The 16,772-nt window shown below is 42.4% G+C and overlaps 1 long non-coding RNA gene across 1 annotated transcript in view; it reads left to right on the top strand.

Moving 5' to 3' along the window:
* Window positions 1-2,578: 2,578 nt before the first annotated feature.
* LOC115109009 (uncharacterized) overlaps window positions 2,579-16,772 on the top strand; it is a 33,051-nt gene continuing 18,857 nt past the window's right edge. The window contains exon 1 of the long non-coding RNA XR_010461156.1: window positions 2,579-2,794. This is a non-coding gene — a long non-coding RNA (uncharacterized LOC115109009). The remainder of the gene's footprint in view (window positions 2,795-16,772) is intronic.

Raw genomic sequence — 16,772 nt, 5'->3', positions numbered from 1 at the left:
CACCAATTTGTAAGTCGCTCTGGATAAGAGCGTCTGCTAAATGACTTAAATGTAAATGTATTCAGGACACATTTGCCCAATTTCTTGCAGTATTACTTTCGTGCCTTATTGCAAACTGGATGAATTTTTGGGAATATATTTATTCAGTGTTGAAAGCCGAGTTTGGCCTTGTTCGACTGCAGTCCATCTCCCAAGGGGACACTCACCCAAACCCACATGCAAAAAAGGTGTAAGAAAAATCAAGGAGAAACATGAGACACAGCCCTGAAGATCTTACCCGACAACATTCCATTTCCAAATCCTAGAAATGTTTCACCTCAGATCTGCATCAAACCGCTGTTGACAGAGTAAAAAGTGTCTATGCACACATACAAATGTCTTGTAGGCATTACTGTTCCTTTGTCCCAGAGTAGGTACCTTCTACCTGGCATGGATTGAGTGTTGAGCACACTCACGTCAAATGTAACACAGCATGTCTAATCTTTTCTTTTAACCCAGCTTCTAGAACTCTATTCAATACCCCCATAGGATTGAGCCAGGTGTCGAATGATGGTCAAATAAGGCATGGGGTGGATGGACTGTGTTTAGACCTGTTGCAAAATGCAAAAATGCATCCTTGAAAGACCAATGCTTTTCTAGCTTAAACTGAACTCCTCGTATTGACACTTGCAAATTCAGAAAAAAGACAGCAAAAAGTGTAATGTGATTAATTCATATTTAATTTCCAAATATCCAGGGGGCCTAATTTGCTTTCATGGTTTAATGTTAGCTCTTCTCTGTAACAAGGACATTAAGATAGATCCTGATTGACATGCACACCTAGTAGACAACACTTGCAACAAAAAGCTTGTCAGACTTGTGCACGGATGCACACACGCATGATCTGAGACTACCCTGGAGATAATCCAAGTCCTTTGTTATTTAATACAGTCTGATCTACCACCAATCAATGCCTACATCCTACAACAAGACCATTGATTTGGATTCCAAAACACATTGATCCTCCTCACTCAATAAGTCACATGGGAGAAATAGAGGGTCATTGTGTCTTCTACGAAGGAAACAAAAGCAGAAGCTCTTTCTAAGGTATCCTAAGGGAGCCTGTTCTGAAGGTTATAAGTAGGTCAACATCAAAATAGTACTGCCTTGTAATGAAATTATTATAGCCTACAACATGCTATGCATATAGAATAAACGTACCATGCTTCTACTTACATAAAGTAAATGTTCTTTTATAGGCTACAAGTTAGCATTTAACTGAGTTGCAATCAAAGTCTGTATGAAATGCAACATTGTCTAAAAATTCAACATTAGCATTGCATTTAGTTGTTAGTGTCTTTTTCAGTTTTCACATGCACAGTGGTGGAAATGTAATCAATTGTCATACTTGAGTAAAAGTAAAGATACCTTACTATAAAATTACTCAAGTAAAAGTTAGTCACCCAGTAAAATACTACTTGAGTAAAAGTCTAGAAGAACTTGGTTTTAAATATACTTAAGTTTAAAAAGTAAATGTAATTTCTAAAATATACTTAAGTATTAAAAGTAAAAGTATAAATCATTTCTTATTCTTTATATTAAGCCAACCAGACGCACAATATTATTGTTTCTTTTGTATTCATGGATAGCCAGGGGCACACTACAATACTCAGACATAATTTACAAATAAAGGATTTGTCTTTAGTGAATCTGCCAGATAAAAGACAGTGGAGATGACCAGGGATGTTCTCTTGATAAGTGTGTGAATTGGACCAATTCCCTGTGCTGCTAAGCATTCAAAATGTAACCAGTACTTTTGTGTGTCAGAGAAAATGTATGGAGTAAAAAGTACATTATTTTCTTTAGGATTGTAGTGAAGTAAAAGTAGTCAAAAATATAAATACTAAAGTAAGGTACAGATACTCAAATAACTACTTAAGTAGTACTTTAAAGTATTTTAAGTACTTAAGGACATTACACCACTGGCCATGCAGCAGCAATAGCTTCAGGAGGAAAACTAATCCTTAAAGTATTTTAACTTTCAGCAGGAGTAGCCTTCAGAAGGACATCAGTGTCCAACATCAAGCATATGTGGTGGTAGGGACATGGTCTATATATAGTCTGTCTGGGATCTTTATGGAGGCCAGTAATGGATTTAACCATGATCCTGATATGAAGGGGACCTCGGTTCCACCAGACCATGAAAGTTGATAAAGCTAGACAGTTTCATATTTGACAGCATTGCCGTGCTAGCAGTGCCAGTGGAAAGGCAATCCATTCAAGAGCTTCTCCAGCAGTCCTCATTTTTTTCTCGTAAAACTGTTTGTTTGAACACCCAGCATATATCCTCCATATGTATTTTTAGAATGCCATAATCAGATGAGAAGAAACTAATGCTACACACCACCTCATATAAAAAATGATTTGGAGCACTGCCTTGCCCTGCTAGACACTATCCAGAAATGCACTATCCATTTACAGTATGTTCTTCTTCTCACCTGCCACCCTCCTATCACCTTACATACCCTATTCATTTCCTCAATCTCCATCTGACTACAAGTGCTGCTACATTATCCTGTGAAAGCCAAGTGAGGAGGAAGCCTAAGGCCAATGGAAAGTTACAACTGGCAGGTGCAAGTCTCTCAGAGCTATCAGCTACACAGGACATGCTGGCTCGGTTCCACAAGGCCATGAAAGTTGATTAAGCTAGACAGTTTCATATTTGACAGCGTTGCCGTGCTAGCAGTGCCAGTGGAAAGGCAATCCATTCAAGAGCTTCTCCAGCAGCCCTCATTATACAGAAGCATTTTCACAGGTACTGCCTGTTTCTCTCAGGAAAGTATTTCATAGTAAGGAGTAATTGCCTTGAAATGGAAATTCTAAGAAAGTGTTTGACAGAATGCCCATAGCCTTTACAAGCTTGCCAATTAACTGTAACATGTAAATATGTAAGCAAAGAGAGTGATGCAATGCATGTGTATTTGCTAATTTGGACTGATTCATACACATCTGCTTATTGCCTTCTTTGTAACATGCCATTACTGAATGGAATGTGCATAGTCAAAACAGACACAGGTGACATGAAACTGTGTGCACGACACTAATCACTTGCATTGAAAGTGCTGGTTAACTTAAAATGGCTTGTGATGACTACAATGGCCCTGGTAACGTCATCTGCCCATCAACTCACACCTCAGCCTTGAAGGTACTGTCGCCTGCACCTTATACACTTTCAATAATCCCAACAAGTTCCGATCTGATAGGATCCAGTGTAACATATGCCAAAACCGCATATCTAAAATGCTATCTCTGAGCAACCAGTTGAGCGTAAACCAATCTTACACTTGGCCCTTGTGATTGAAATCTGTATTTTCTATTACCTCTCTGTAAACAGATGGCAGATAAGGGAGACCAGGAGCTCTGAAATTATTTCCTTGGAGCCCTGCATGGCAATCCCAACGCGTGAAGTAGAGTCTCTCCTGACTGAGGTAGAGGTAGGGATGATTAACCCCAGCCTGTCTGTAGACCTCCCTGGGAGTTGGGAGAGCAGCCAGAACCAGGTCATCCAACAGCCCCTGACAGCCACAGTCCCTTCCCTGAGATCCCAGCCTGATGGCAGGGTCACATGCTAATTCGCTTATGCATAACCTCAACATGTATCCTATCCACTACTCCTACATTATGAAGGTGTATTGAATAGCCGGCGTACATGGGCATTGCCTCTGTTATTGTTGCTGTGTTACAGGGTATAGTACATGTATTGATTTCAAAAGAGGAGAATATGTGCTCAGCTATGAGGTAAACAAAATGCTGTGGTTTCTTCAGAGTAGCAACTCTCTGGCTGACAGCCTAATAAGAGCTCGTGTTAACTGAGAAAATACGTTTAAATGGTTACTTTATTTCAGAATGTTTTTTTATAGCTACCTGTATGTGTTTTATTTCCGTCATTTTAAAAAGAAGTAATACTGCTAAACGAAACGAGAGACAATGCCAAAGATATTGAAGAACATTATATGGTGAATTAAGCAATAACTTCAAATAAACAAATTCCTCAGCTCTGTCCATAACCTCTCAGCTTTAAAACAGGCTGGATTTCGAGAGTATAAATTACGGTCTGTCTATTGTAGTTCTTCTTCTGGCAGTGTGGGTTTGGATTAGTCCCAGACAAGAGCCAGTACAATCAGAAAAATGTCCTCCTCAGAGAGGGTACTATCCAGCGCGAGAGAGTACTGCACTAAACAAACAACCACAGAGTAAGCACACATTTACTCTTCTCGTAAAGGGGACGCTTGACATTCATTGTATGTAATGCTCTATGATTAATGCAATCCCACCAAACTGCATATATTCTGCTATATTATTATTCTTAATTCACCTTCTTCCAATAGCTGCAAAACATAGAATGTACAGTATGAACTACAAGCATGTAGATAGGCTGCATAACTGCACAAATAATATTTACATTTACATTTAAGTCATTTAGCAGACGCTCTTATCCAGAGCGACTTACAAATTGGTGCATTCACCTTAAGACATCCAGTGGAACAGCCACTTTACAATAGTGCATCTAAATCTTTTAAGGGGGGGGGGGGGGTGAGAAGGATTACTTTATCCTATCCTAGGTATTCCTGAAAGAGGTGGGGTTTCAGGTGTCTCCGGAAGGTGGTGATTGACTCCGCTGTCCCAGTGGTAGGGAGGCGAGCAGGCCAGAGGTGGATGAACGCAGTGCCCTTGTTTGGGTGTAGGGCCTGATCAGAGCCTGGAGGTACTGAGGTGCCGTTCCCCTCACAGCTCCGTAGGCAAGCATCATGGTCTTGTAGCGGATGCGAGCTTCAACTGGAAGCCAGTGGAGAGAGCGGAAATATATGTAATTTGCATAATGCTCACACCAGAAATACATGGAATTAAATAAAGCAGTGAGGCGAAGATAGTGTGCATGATACATCTACTGGGATTTTTAGGGAAATAATGATACATTTTGCAGAATTATCTAAGTCACAAGAAAATGATAGATTTTACTCAATTCTTAATTGAATGTAAAGATGATTCCACTCTTGTAAAAAGGTTGTTATTTTCTTTACATAATATACAACATGTTTATTTAACTGTACTGACCAGTCCAACTGGCGTAAGACTGCAAGTCCAGATCCTCACACATAATAATTTGTCAAAGCCAGGCAACAAACTAATCCTGAACAATAGCAGAGCATTGGAGGAGTTAGCACACCTAGTAGGTTGGCCTGGTGATGGACTCCTAAACAGATAATAACTTAATGCTAGGGCCATATTTAGAAGCAGCTGGAGGCAAGGAAGTAGAGGCAGCTGTTTTAGCTCAGACCAGCACAGCACTGAGAACCACCAGCAGCAGAGGAATGACTGGGGCATCTCTGCATAGCCAGCCAATTAATTTACATACAGCGCATTATCACAAAACATGTGTAGCGCTAGACATAAAGGATATGAGACATCCACACACAGAATTTAGATGCAAATGGCCTGTATTTAGATGCACAGCAGAATGCATTGTCACTGATGTACAGGTGAAGTATGTTTATTTTTGTATTCAAAGCACTGTTTGCTCTTTCATGCATGGATTTAGAAAACAACTCGTTGGAATTGAAGACATTGATCTGAAATAAACAAAAGATAAAGAAGCATTTCATGGGAATTTCAAACCAGTGGGCCTAATTAAGTAAGAATGAGCATCAACAGAGATGTAAATGTCGATGCTAGCGCTTTACAAGACCATATATTTATAGCACAATAAAACAAATTAGCACAGAGGGAAATTAAAACAAATACTTTTTACTGCATCAATCCCATATCATGTTTTGCAATTCAAAGGAGTCTTCTGGTTTGAAAACATGACTCATAGGGGTTATTGCTCAAAACGTGGAATCTCTCTGGGAGGCCTTTGGGGTGAAAATGTAAATCACACCCCAACAACAACCCCTATGACCCAATTGGACAGTTGGGGGTAGAGATGGTGAGGGAGGAGGGAGACGCCTATATTACATATAGAAGAACTGTATCCCAGAAATGTCGCTTTATCATTAGGCCTCATTTATCATTGAGAGATAATATTGAATCAAATCAAATCAAATTTTATTGGTCACATACGCGTGTTTAGCAGATGTTATTGCGGCTGTAGCGAAATGCTTGTGCTTCTAGCTCCAATAGTGCAGTAATATCTAACAAGTGCTATCTAACAGTTTCACAACATATACCCAAAATACACATACATCTAAGTAAGGAATGATTTCTAGATATGATCGTATTTGAAGCTGAGTGGATGCCACATTACAGTATATCCATTCCCTGTCCGTGGCATCCCATCTAACCATTCACCACAGTCTGGAAGACCATTAGGACACATGGTGCCCTCTACTGGTAGCTAGTCTCTTGTGTTTGTGGTTCCAAAGAACATATCCAAGGTCCTCATTAAAAACCTTTGCTCACATTTCCTTGGCCACAAGACATAGATACTGTAATTTTGTGGCTTGGACTGGATGATTTTCTTGGACTAGATGACAGAGGTTCTCCACAGTTGCTTTCAGTATCCTGCTCTTTCTATTTAAAATGATACAATGTCTTTCTCCTTTGGTTGACTGATAATTTAAACTGCATACAAAACCTTCCATGACATAGACCACATGTCAAACTCATTCCACGGAGGGCAGAGTGTCTGCAGATTTTCCCTACTCCCTTGTACTTGATTGCTGAATTAAGGTCACTAATTAGTAAAGAACTCCCCTCACCTGGTTATCGAGGTCTTAATTGAAAGGAAAAACCAAACACCCTCCATAGAATGGGTTTGACACCCCTGACATAGACTGACCAGGTGAATCCAGGTGAAAGCTATGTTCCCCTACTGATGTCACCTATTAAATCCACTTCAATCAGTGTAGATGAAAGGGAGGAGACAGGTTAAAGAAGGATTTGTAAGCCTTGACACAAATGAGACATGGATTGTGTATGTATGCAATTCATAAGGTGAATGGGCAAGGCAAAAACGTAAGTGCCCTTGAACAGTGTATGGAAGTAGGAGCCAGGCGCACCAGTTTAAGTGTGTCAAGAATTGCAACACTGCTGGGTTTTTCACAATCAACAGTTTCCCATCTGTGTCAAGAATGGTCCACCACCCAAAGGACATCCAGTCAACACAGTTGACACAACTGTGGGAAGCATTGAAGTCAACATGGGCCAGCATCCCATGCCCCAATGAATTGAGGCTGTTCTAAAGGCAGAAGGTGGTGTAATTCAATATTAGGAAGGTGTTCCTAATGTTTTTTACACTGTGTGTGTGTGTGTGTGTGTGTGTGTGTGTGTGTGTGTGTGTGTGTGTATATATACACTCTACCTACATGCACATACTACCTCAACTAACCGGTGCCCCCGCACATTGACTCTGTACAGGCACCACCCTGTATATATTGTTATTTTTTTACTTCTGCTCTTTAATTACTTGTTACTTTTATCTCTTATTCTTATTTTGAAACTGCACTGTTGGGCTCGTAAGTAAGCATTTCACTGTAAGGTTGTATTCGGCACATGCGACTAATACAATTTGATTTGATATATACAGTACTAGTCAAAAATTTGGACACCTACTCATTCAAGGATTTTTATGAAATAACACATGGAATCATGTAGTAACCAAAAAAGTGTTAAACAAATCAAAATATATTTTAGATTTTAGATTCCTCAAAGCAGCCACCCTTTGCCTTGATGACAGCTTTTCACACTCTTGGCATTCTCTCAACCAGCTTCACCTGGAATGCTTTTCCAACAGTCTTGAAGGAGTTCCCTCATATGCTGTGCACTTTTCCTTTACTCCTCGGTCCAACTCATCCCAAACCACCTCAATAGGTTTGAGGTTGTGTGATTATTCAGGCCAGGTCACCTGAGGCAGCACTCCATCACTCTTGTTCTTTGGTCAAATAGCCCTTACACAGCCTGGAGGTGTGTTGGATCATTGTCCTGTTGAAAAACAAATGATGGGATCGTGTATCGCTGCTGAATGCTGTGGTAGCCATGCTGGTTAGGTGTGCTTGGAACCAAAAATCTCAAATTTATACTCATCAGACCAAAGGACAGATTTCTACAAATTTAATGTCCATTGCTTGTGTTTCTTGGCCCAAGCAAGTCTCTACTTATTGGTGTCCTTTAGTAGTGGTTTCTTTGCAGCAATTCAACCATGAAGGCCTGATTCACGCAGTCTTGATGTTGAGATGTGTCTGTTGGAAGTATGCTTGGGGTCATTGTCCATTTGGAAGACCCATTTGTGACCAAGCTTTAACTTCTTGACTGATGTCTTGAGATGTCGCTTCACTATATCCACAACAATTTCCTGCCTCATGACCCATCTATTTTGTGAAGTGCACCAGTCCCTCATGCAGCTATACACCCCCACAACATGATGCTCCTACCCCCGTGCTTCACAGTTGGGATGGTGTACTTGTCAAGGCTGTGTGGAGAGACGGACCAAGGCGCAGCGTGCTCTGAGTTCCACATCTTTATTTTTGTGAAACTTACAAAAGAAAAAAGGAAACAAACAACGAACCATAACATAAGCGGTGCGACATGCAGTAACTCCAAACAAGATCCCACAAAACACAGTGGGAAAATGGCTGCCTAAATTTGATCCCCAATCAGAGACAATGATAAAGAGCTGCCTCTGATTGGGAACCATACCAGGCCAACATTGAAATAAAACACCTAGATAGGAACAACCCCCTAGTCACACCCTGACCTAACCAAAATAGAGAATAAAAAGGCTTTCTGTGGTCAGGGCGTGACAGTTCTTTGGCTTGCAAGCCTCCCCTTTTCCTCCTAACATAACAATTGTCATTATGGCCAAACAGTTATATTTTTGTTTCATCATACCAGAGGACATTTCTCCAAAAAGTACCATCTTTGTCCCCATGTGCAGTTGCAAACAAAGGCTTGCTTTTTTAAACATAATTTAACAATTATGAGCCATGAGGTAGAATAGAAGTAGTGAGCTTTGTTAAATTCAGACACCTGGTGAAAATACTAGGTGGATGTCAGTTGTAACCCCTACTTAAAAGACACAGATTAAAGTCTGATATTAAATTAGACTAATTAAGCACAATATTGGGAGCAAATTGTGTGGTCTGAAAAGTGCTTAGCCCTGTTTAACTGGGCTAATTTATTGCAATGGCTTCTCTTGCACTCCCATCAGGCGTTGCTGCTGCCTAATGGGTATCCTGAATGGGAATCCATAATAAATAAAAAATAAAAACTTCATAACTCAGAAAAAAACAACCTCTGACAAAAATACCTGACATGGTCTTATTATCAGCCCTGCATGTATGGACTAAGCTTCTTACTGTTCTCTGTTGACTCTCTTATCGTTTTGGATGAAACAGAGATGTTTCCATGACAACTACATCAAGAGTCCAATTACTTTGCTGTTTGTAGAAATGTAGAGTAAAAGAGTTCCAACCAACAGTAGAATCAAATAGTAGCACAGTGTCACGTTCGTCATTAGGAGTATACCAAGATGCAACGTGGTATGTTTCCTTTATTTTGGAATAGAAACCTTCAAAGAACAAAAACAACAAAGCGAACAAACGAAACGTGACGCTATAATAATGCTCATAGGCAACTATACATAGACAAGATCCCACAAAGCACAATGGGGAAATGGCTACCTAAATATGATCCCCAATCAGAGACAACGATAAACAACTGCCTCTGATTGGGAACCATACCAGGCCAACATAGATATACAATTCCCCTAGATAACCCACCCTTAATTACACCCCGACCTAACCAACATATAGAATAATCAGCTCTCTATGGTCAGTGGGTGACACACAGGTAGTGGTTGGAATCTTACCGCACTATTCATGTATGCATGTCTACAGATTTAGATAATGGATATTCGCTATAGTTCAAGTTAAAATGTTTTTTTTTCTGGCCTATTCTCACTCTCTTTTAGAGTTACAGTATTATCTGAAAGTCAATGTGGGGGCCATTCTGTGACCTGTGAATGTGACCAATAGCGCTAGCTGTGCCACAAGAGCCCCTGGTTCGAGTCTTGGCTCTGTCACAGCCGGCCGCGACCGGGTGACCCGGGTTAGGGAAGGGTTTGGCCAGCAGGGATATTCTTGTCCCATCTCACTCTAGTGACTCCTGTGGTGGGCTGGGCGCAATGCACGCTGACACGGAAATCTAATAAACAAAGATTCTTCCCTCAGCTGTGAACCATTACTAACAGTGGATGGAACTCCTTGTGGGTATTAAAATCAAACCATCATTGCTGAAATGTCTTGGTCAAAGTGGCAAGGCATTCTATAGACTATGTTAACCCTCTGCAGTGCAAATGTTTGTTTTTCATCAAATAATAGCCAATCAATCAATGAAATGTATTTATAAAGCTCTTCTTACATCAGCTGATGTCACAAAGTGCTGTACAGAAACCCAGCCTAAAACCCCAAACAGCAAGCAATGCAGGTGTAGAAGCACGGTGGCTAGGAAAAACTCCCTAGAAAGGCCAGAACCTAGGAAGAAACTAGAGAGGAACCAGGCTTTGAGGGCTGGCCAGTCCTCTTCTGGCTGTGGCGGGTGGAGATTATAACAGAACATGGCCAAGATGTTCAAATGTTCATAGATGACCAGCAGAGTCAAATAATAATCACAGTGGTTGTCGAGGGTGCAACAATGTCATTTGGCTTTTCAAAGCCGATCATTCAGAGTATCTCTACCGCTCCTGCTGTCTCTATAGAGAGTTGAAAATAGCAGGTCTGGGACAGGTAGCACGTCCGGTTAACAGGTTAGGGTTCCATAGCCGCAGGCAGAACAGTTGAAACTGGAGTAGTTCAGTAGCTCCTAGGGCTCAGGTCCTCAGAGAGAGAGAGAGAGAGAGAGAGAGAGAGAGAGAGAGAGAGAGAGAATTAGAGAGAGCATACTTAAATTCACACAGGACACCGGATAAGACAGGAGAAACACTCCAGATTTAACAGACTGACCCTAGCCCCCCGACACATAAACTACTGCAGCATAAATACTGGAGGCTGAGACAGGAGGGGCCGGGAAACACTGTGGCCCCGTCCGACAATACCCCCGGACAGGGCCAAACAGGCAGGATATAACCCCACCCACTTTTCCAACGCACAGCCCCCACACCACTAGAGGGATATCTCAACCACCAACTTACCATCCTGAGACAAGGCCGAGTATAGCCCTTAAAGATCTCCCCCACAGCACAACCCAAGGGGGGGGCGCCAACCCGGACAGGAAGAGCACCAGTAATCCAGTGACTCAGCCCCTGTAATAGGGTTGGAGGCAGAGAATCCCAGTGGAGAGAGGGGAACCAGCCAGGCAGAGACAGTAAGGGCGGTTTGTTGCTCCAGTGCCTTTCCGTTCACCTTCACACTCCTGGGCCAGACTACACTCAATTATAGGACCTACTGAAGAGATGAGTCTTCAATGAAGACTTAAAGGTTGAGACCGAGTCTATGTCTCTCACATGGAAAGGCAGACCATTCCATAAAAATTGAGCTCTATAGGAGAAAGCCCTGCCTCCAGCTGTTTGCTTAGAAATTCTAGGGACAGTAAGGAGGCCTGCGTCTTGTGACCGTAGCGTATTGGTAGGTATGTACGGAGGGACCAAATCGGAAAGATAGGTAGGAGCAAGCCCATGTAATGCTTTGTAGGTTAGCAGTAAAACCTTGAAATCAGACCTTGCCTTAACAAGAAGCCAGTGTAGAAAGGCTAGCACTGGAATAATTTGATCAACGTTTTTGGTTCTAGTCAAGATTCTAGCAGCTGTGTTCTGCACTAGCTGAAATGTATTTAGCGCTTTATCCGGGTTGCTCTAAAGTAGAGCTTTGCAGTAGTCTAACCTGCATCTAGGGTATTGCCCAAGGTTAAATTGTGTTCTTCAGTTAGGTGGTTAACTGACTTTTGTACTCTGGGTAGGTGGAGGGAGTCTGGAAGGGCATCTAGGAATCTTTGGCTTGATCAAGAATTTTTAGCACGACTTTTGATGATCCTTGGTTGGGGTCTGAACAGATTATTTGTTGCGATATCAAACATAATAAAATGGTGGTCGGATAGTTCAGGATTATAATGAAAAACATTAAGATCCATAACATTTATTCCACGGGACAGAACTTGGTCCAGAGTATGACTGTGGCAGTGAGTAGGTCTGGAGACATGTTGAACAAAACCCACTGAGTCGATGATGGCTCTCAAAGCCTTTTGGGGTGGGTCTGTGGACTTTTACATGTGAATATTAAAGTTAGAATATTATCTGCCATGACTACAAGGTCCGATAGGAATTCAGGGAACTCAGTGAGGAATGCTGTATATGGCCCAGAAGGCCTGTTAACAGTAGTTATACAAAGTGATTGAGTAGGCTGCATAGATTTCATGACTAGAAGTTGTTGTTTTTTATTGAAATTTGCTATTGTAAATGTTAGCAACACCTCCGCCTTTGCGGGATGCGCGGGGGGATATGGTCACTAGTGTAACCAGGAGGTGAGGCCTCATTTAACACAGTAAATTCATCAGGCTTAAGCCATGTTTCAGTCAGGCCAATCACATCAAGATTATGATCAGTGATTAGTTCATTGACTATAACTGCCTTAGAAGTGAGGGATCTAACATTAAGTAGCTGCATATCCACACAAAGATATGCAGCTGGAACAGTATAATCTAAAACTGCAGCACATCTTCAGGGACACATCTACAGCATGTTGTTTCGCAATTGCCTCAAATGTAATTTCTGAAAGCCCATACTGATGTTAATAAAAATGAAGAAACATTTTAAAGGTGGCAAAGTATAGACGTGTTGAAAGTGTTACTGTGTCTGAAAGGCTGTCTAGCTCAGTAGAACCAAATGAACATGTAATAAATTATATGGTTTCTTCATGCATCATTCTAAATGTATGAATCATCCATCATTGCACTATCTTTGCGTGCGTGCACACACACACGCCTCACTTTGTGTGGAGGTGGTGAGTGTGAATCAGACCCAGGGGATCACGTCACATCATAGATAGCCACCATCGCCTAGCAACCTCACCCCCAAGGCCTAGAGGAGGAAGTGAAAACTGAAAGTTGATCCTCTTTTAAAGTATCATAATGCATCTTTTCAACAGGGGGACAAAAGGCTTAACCCCTTTGATGTTGATTTCTGTTTTGTTTTTATCAGCATTCATTTAGGATACCTGATACTTAAAATACCCATGTGAGGACCCTTTAACGTCACATAATTTAGTACACACACTTTGGTATGGGATTTGTTTGTATGTAGAGTAGTTTTTTTTGTGACGTTTAAAATGATTACCATCATAATACTTGTCTCAAATTGTAAACAGTGCAATTTAATAATGCTACAGTAAACCAGCATTCTCTCTGTGTGGCTGTAAATGACTCTCAAGTTGTTTTGTTACCAAGGCAACTACTGTAGCTATCTAGTACACCTGCTAGCTACTTCAGCGGCATTTTCTGTCTGCAAATCTGCAAATGATCACATTTCTAGGTGCAAATGTGTTAAATAATAGCAATGGTATTAAAGGGAAAATCCACTTGGGGCTCTATGTTTTCTCTGGAAAATATTGCAACTCCATGGAAGGTTAGTTCCATTCCACTAGCATGTTGTGGAACACACCTTAAATGTTGTTCATTATTTTCCATAGAACGCATAGCCCCCTTGTAGATTATCCTTTTCATAATAATTCACATTTTCCTGCTGTAGCAAACTGGCTTAAATTAAGATCCTACACCTGTAAATGGTCCAGCCAGTGGCGTCCAGACTGAGCTCCTTTTAACCTTGTAACTAGACAAATTATTATCTTCCTGCTAGACAGTTCCGAGGAGGCACACCCATACTGCAGGTGTAGCTGGGCCTAAAATGTGCATTGTTTAAACTTGTCAGGTTGGAACGGAGATTTAAAAAATGTTCAGTCCTCAGGCAAGTGCAAGTGGTCTCAGCAGGAGCTGCAGACATCTCATCCCCTGAAGACGCACTTCTCTGAGACACACAGACTTGTTGCTTTGGATCTGAGCTGAAGACATGATTCTAAGATGTAAATATCTCCACCCTTGTAGCAGTTTAGACTGTTACATTCCTCCAAGACATCTTTCAATAATTATATTGTTTATCATCACATTCTTTTGGGTCTTTGGACGCAATCTGAAAGTTGTTGATGTTTACTACTCTTCTTTCTCATTGCTGTTACTATGGTGTTTGAGGCAAGCTGTTAAAATTGTAACACGCAAATTGACCACTGCAGTAAACAACGTCAATGATTGATGATTCATACATTTAGAATGATGCATGCAAAAACCATATAATTTATTACATGTTAATTTGGTTCTACTGAGCTAGACAGTCTTTCAGACACAGCAACACTCTCTCTCTCTGTCCACCCCCCGAGCAGGGTCTTCAGCACCACTCTCTTGCTCTGTCCACCCCCCACGCAGGGTCTTCAGCACCACTCTCTTGCTCTGTCCACCCCCTGAGCAGGGTCTTCAGCACCACTCTCTTGCTCTGTCCACCCCCTGAGCAGGGTCTTCAGCACCACTCCCTTGCTCTGTCCACCCCCTGAGCAGGGTCTTCAGCACCACTCTCTGGCTCTGTCCACCCCCTGAGCAGGGTCTTCAGCACCACTCTCTTGCTCTGTCCACCCCCCACGCAGGGTCTTCAGCACCACTCTCTTGCTCTGTCCACCCCCTGAGCAGGGTCTTCAGCACCACTCTCTTGCTCTGTCCACCCCTGAGCAGGGTCTTCAGCACCACTCCCTTGCTCTGTCCACCCCTGAGCAGGGTCTTCAGCACCACTCTCTGGCTCTGTCCACCCCCTGAGCAGGGTCTTCAGCACCACTCTCTTGCTCTGTCCACCCCCTGAGCAGGGTCTTCAGCACCACTCCCTTGCTCTGTCCACCCCCTGAGCAGGGTCTTCAGCACCACTCTCTTGCTCTGTCCACCCCCTGAGCAGGGTCTTCAGCACCACTCTTTGGCTCTGTCCACCCCCTGAGCGGGGTCTTCAGCACCACTCTCTCTCTCTGTCCACCCCCTTAGCAGGGTCTTCAGCACCACTCCCTTGCTCTGTCCACCCCCTGAGCAGGGTCTTCAGCACCACTCTCTTGCTCTGTCCACCCCCTGAGCAGGGTCTTCAGCACCACTCTCTGGCTCTGTCCACCCCCTGAGCAGGGTCTTCAGCACCACTCTCTTGCTCTGTCCACCCCCTGAGCAGGGTCTTCAGCACCACTCTCTTGCTCTGTCCACCCCCTGAGCAGGGTCTTCAGCACCACTCTCTCTCTCTGTCCACCCCCTGAGCAGGGTCTTCAGCACCACTCTCTTGCTCTGTCCACCCCCTGAGCAGGGTCTTCAGCACCACTCCCTTGCTCTGTCCACCCCCTGAGCAGGGTCTTCAGCACCACTCTCTGGCTCTGTCCACCCCCTGAGCAGGGTCTTCAGCACCACTCCCTTGCTCTGTCCACCCCCTGAGCAGGGTCTTCAACACCACTCTCATATTAAAACACTCAAGACCTGGGTCTCAGCCTTTCTGTGGGATTTGTTATTCATTTGACCCCCACGAGTGTGTGTTGAAAATGTGTTGAAAATGTAACCAAATTAGCTGTGGTTCAGTCATAATTTAGGTGTATCGATAATCCGTAACAAACATAACTTGGTTGGGGTTACATGGTGTCAAGCCTTTTTCCAATTTAAGATGGTCGAGAAATGTCTAATGACAGTCTGTGCTGAGTGAAAACACACACACACACACACACACACACACACACACACACACACACACACACACACACACACACACACACACACACACACACACTCCAGTGGAATAAAGGACCTGCCACTATATGTTTATCTGGATCAGGAGCAACTCACCAGAGGGAAGGGGCCGACCCCCCCACTGTATGGCAGCTTTCTCACCATGATGAGAGATAGGTGTCTGGCTCTTGGGTCCATCTTCAGTGTTGACCAATCCATCTTTCAAGTCCTCAGCTGATAACCTTCTCTTTGTTTGGCCTCGCCAGTCACCGGTGGTTTGTACAATTATCTGTGTTATGTCTGTTTATTGTATGGACTCCAAGTGTAAAGTATAACATGTGATGTTGAGATGTTGTCTTGAGTGACCTTATCAACAGGGTCAGTCACCCTATAAGAATACAGATGAGAATGAATTGGTTAGATGCTCATAGATATAAAGATACAGTAGAAATTACTGGTGAAAAATTATTTTAATAAAGAGTGAAAACATGAGACCAAACATATGTTGTGTGTAGGCACAGTGTAATGTAAACATGTAAAGAAAAACTATATTGTTGAGAAAATAAATATCAAACAGATCAGCTTACTGTAGGTGGGCCGCCCAACCGACCATGCAGTTCATGACAGTTCACACCAAAAAAAACAAATTCAATTATTTTCCGTGATGGCAACCTACACTACTATTATATGACACACACAGAAAAACATACACATTCTCCCACTCATGACGCCCACCCATACAGGTGTGTCATGCACCCCAAAAATCTGAGGGGGCACAAAGTACATGAGGATGGCTGGGGGGTGGGCCAGCCATTTTTCAAGCAGCTTTTTCCTGCAATCTAGAGACATAATTATTATGCTGAATTCTATGTAAAAAAAAGAAAAAGATCTAAGGTCTATCTAAGCTTACCTCTTGAGATGCATGTATCCTCCTGACTAGTGGTTATTATTTAAAGAAACTAAATATGCTTCTCTGCATCTCTGCTAAAAATCTGGGTAACATTTGGAAAGGAATGTGAGTC

The sequence above is a fragment of the Oncorhynchus nerka genome, linkage group LG25 (genome assembly GCF_034236695.1).
Source record: "Oncorhynchus nerka isolate Pitt River linkage group LG25, Oner_Uvic_2.0, whole genome shotgun sequence".
Taxonomy (NCBI): domain Eukaryota; kingdom Metazoa; phylum Chordata; class Actinopteri; order Salmoniformes; family Salmonidae; genus Oncorhynchus; species Oncorhynchus nerka.
This window is presented reverse-complemented; position numbering and strand designations above follow the sequence as displayed.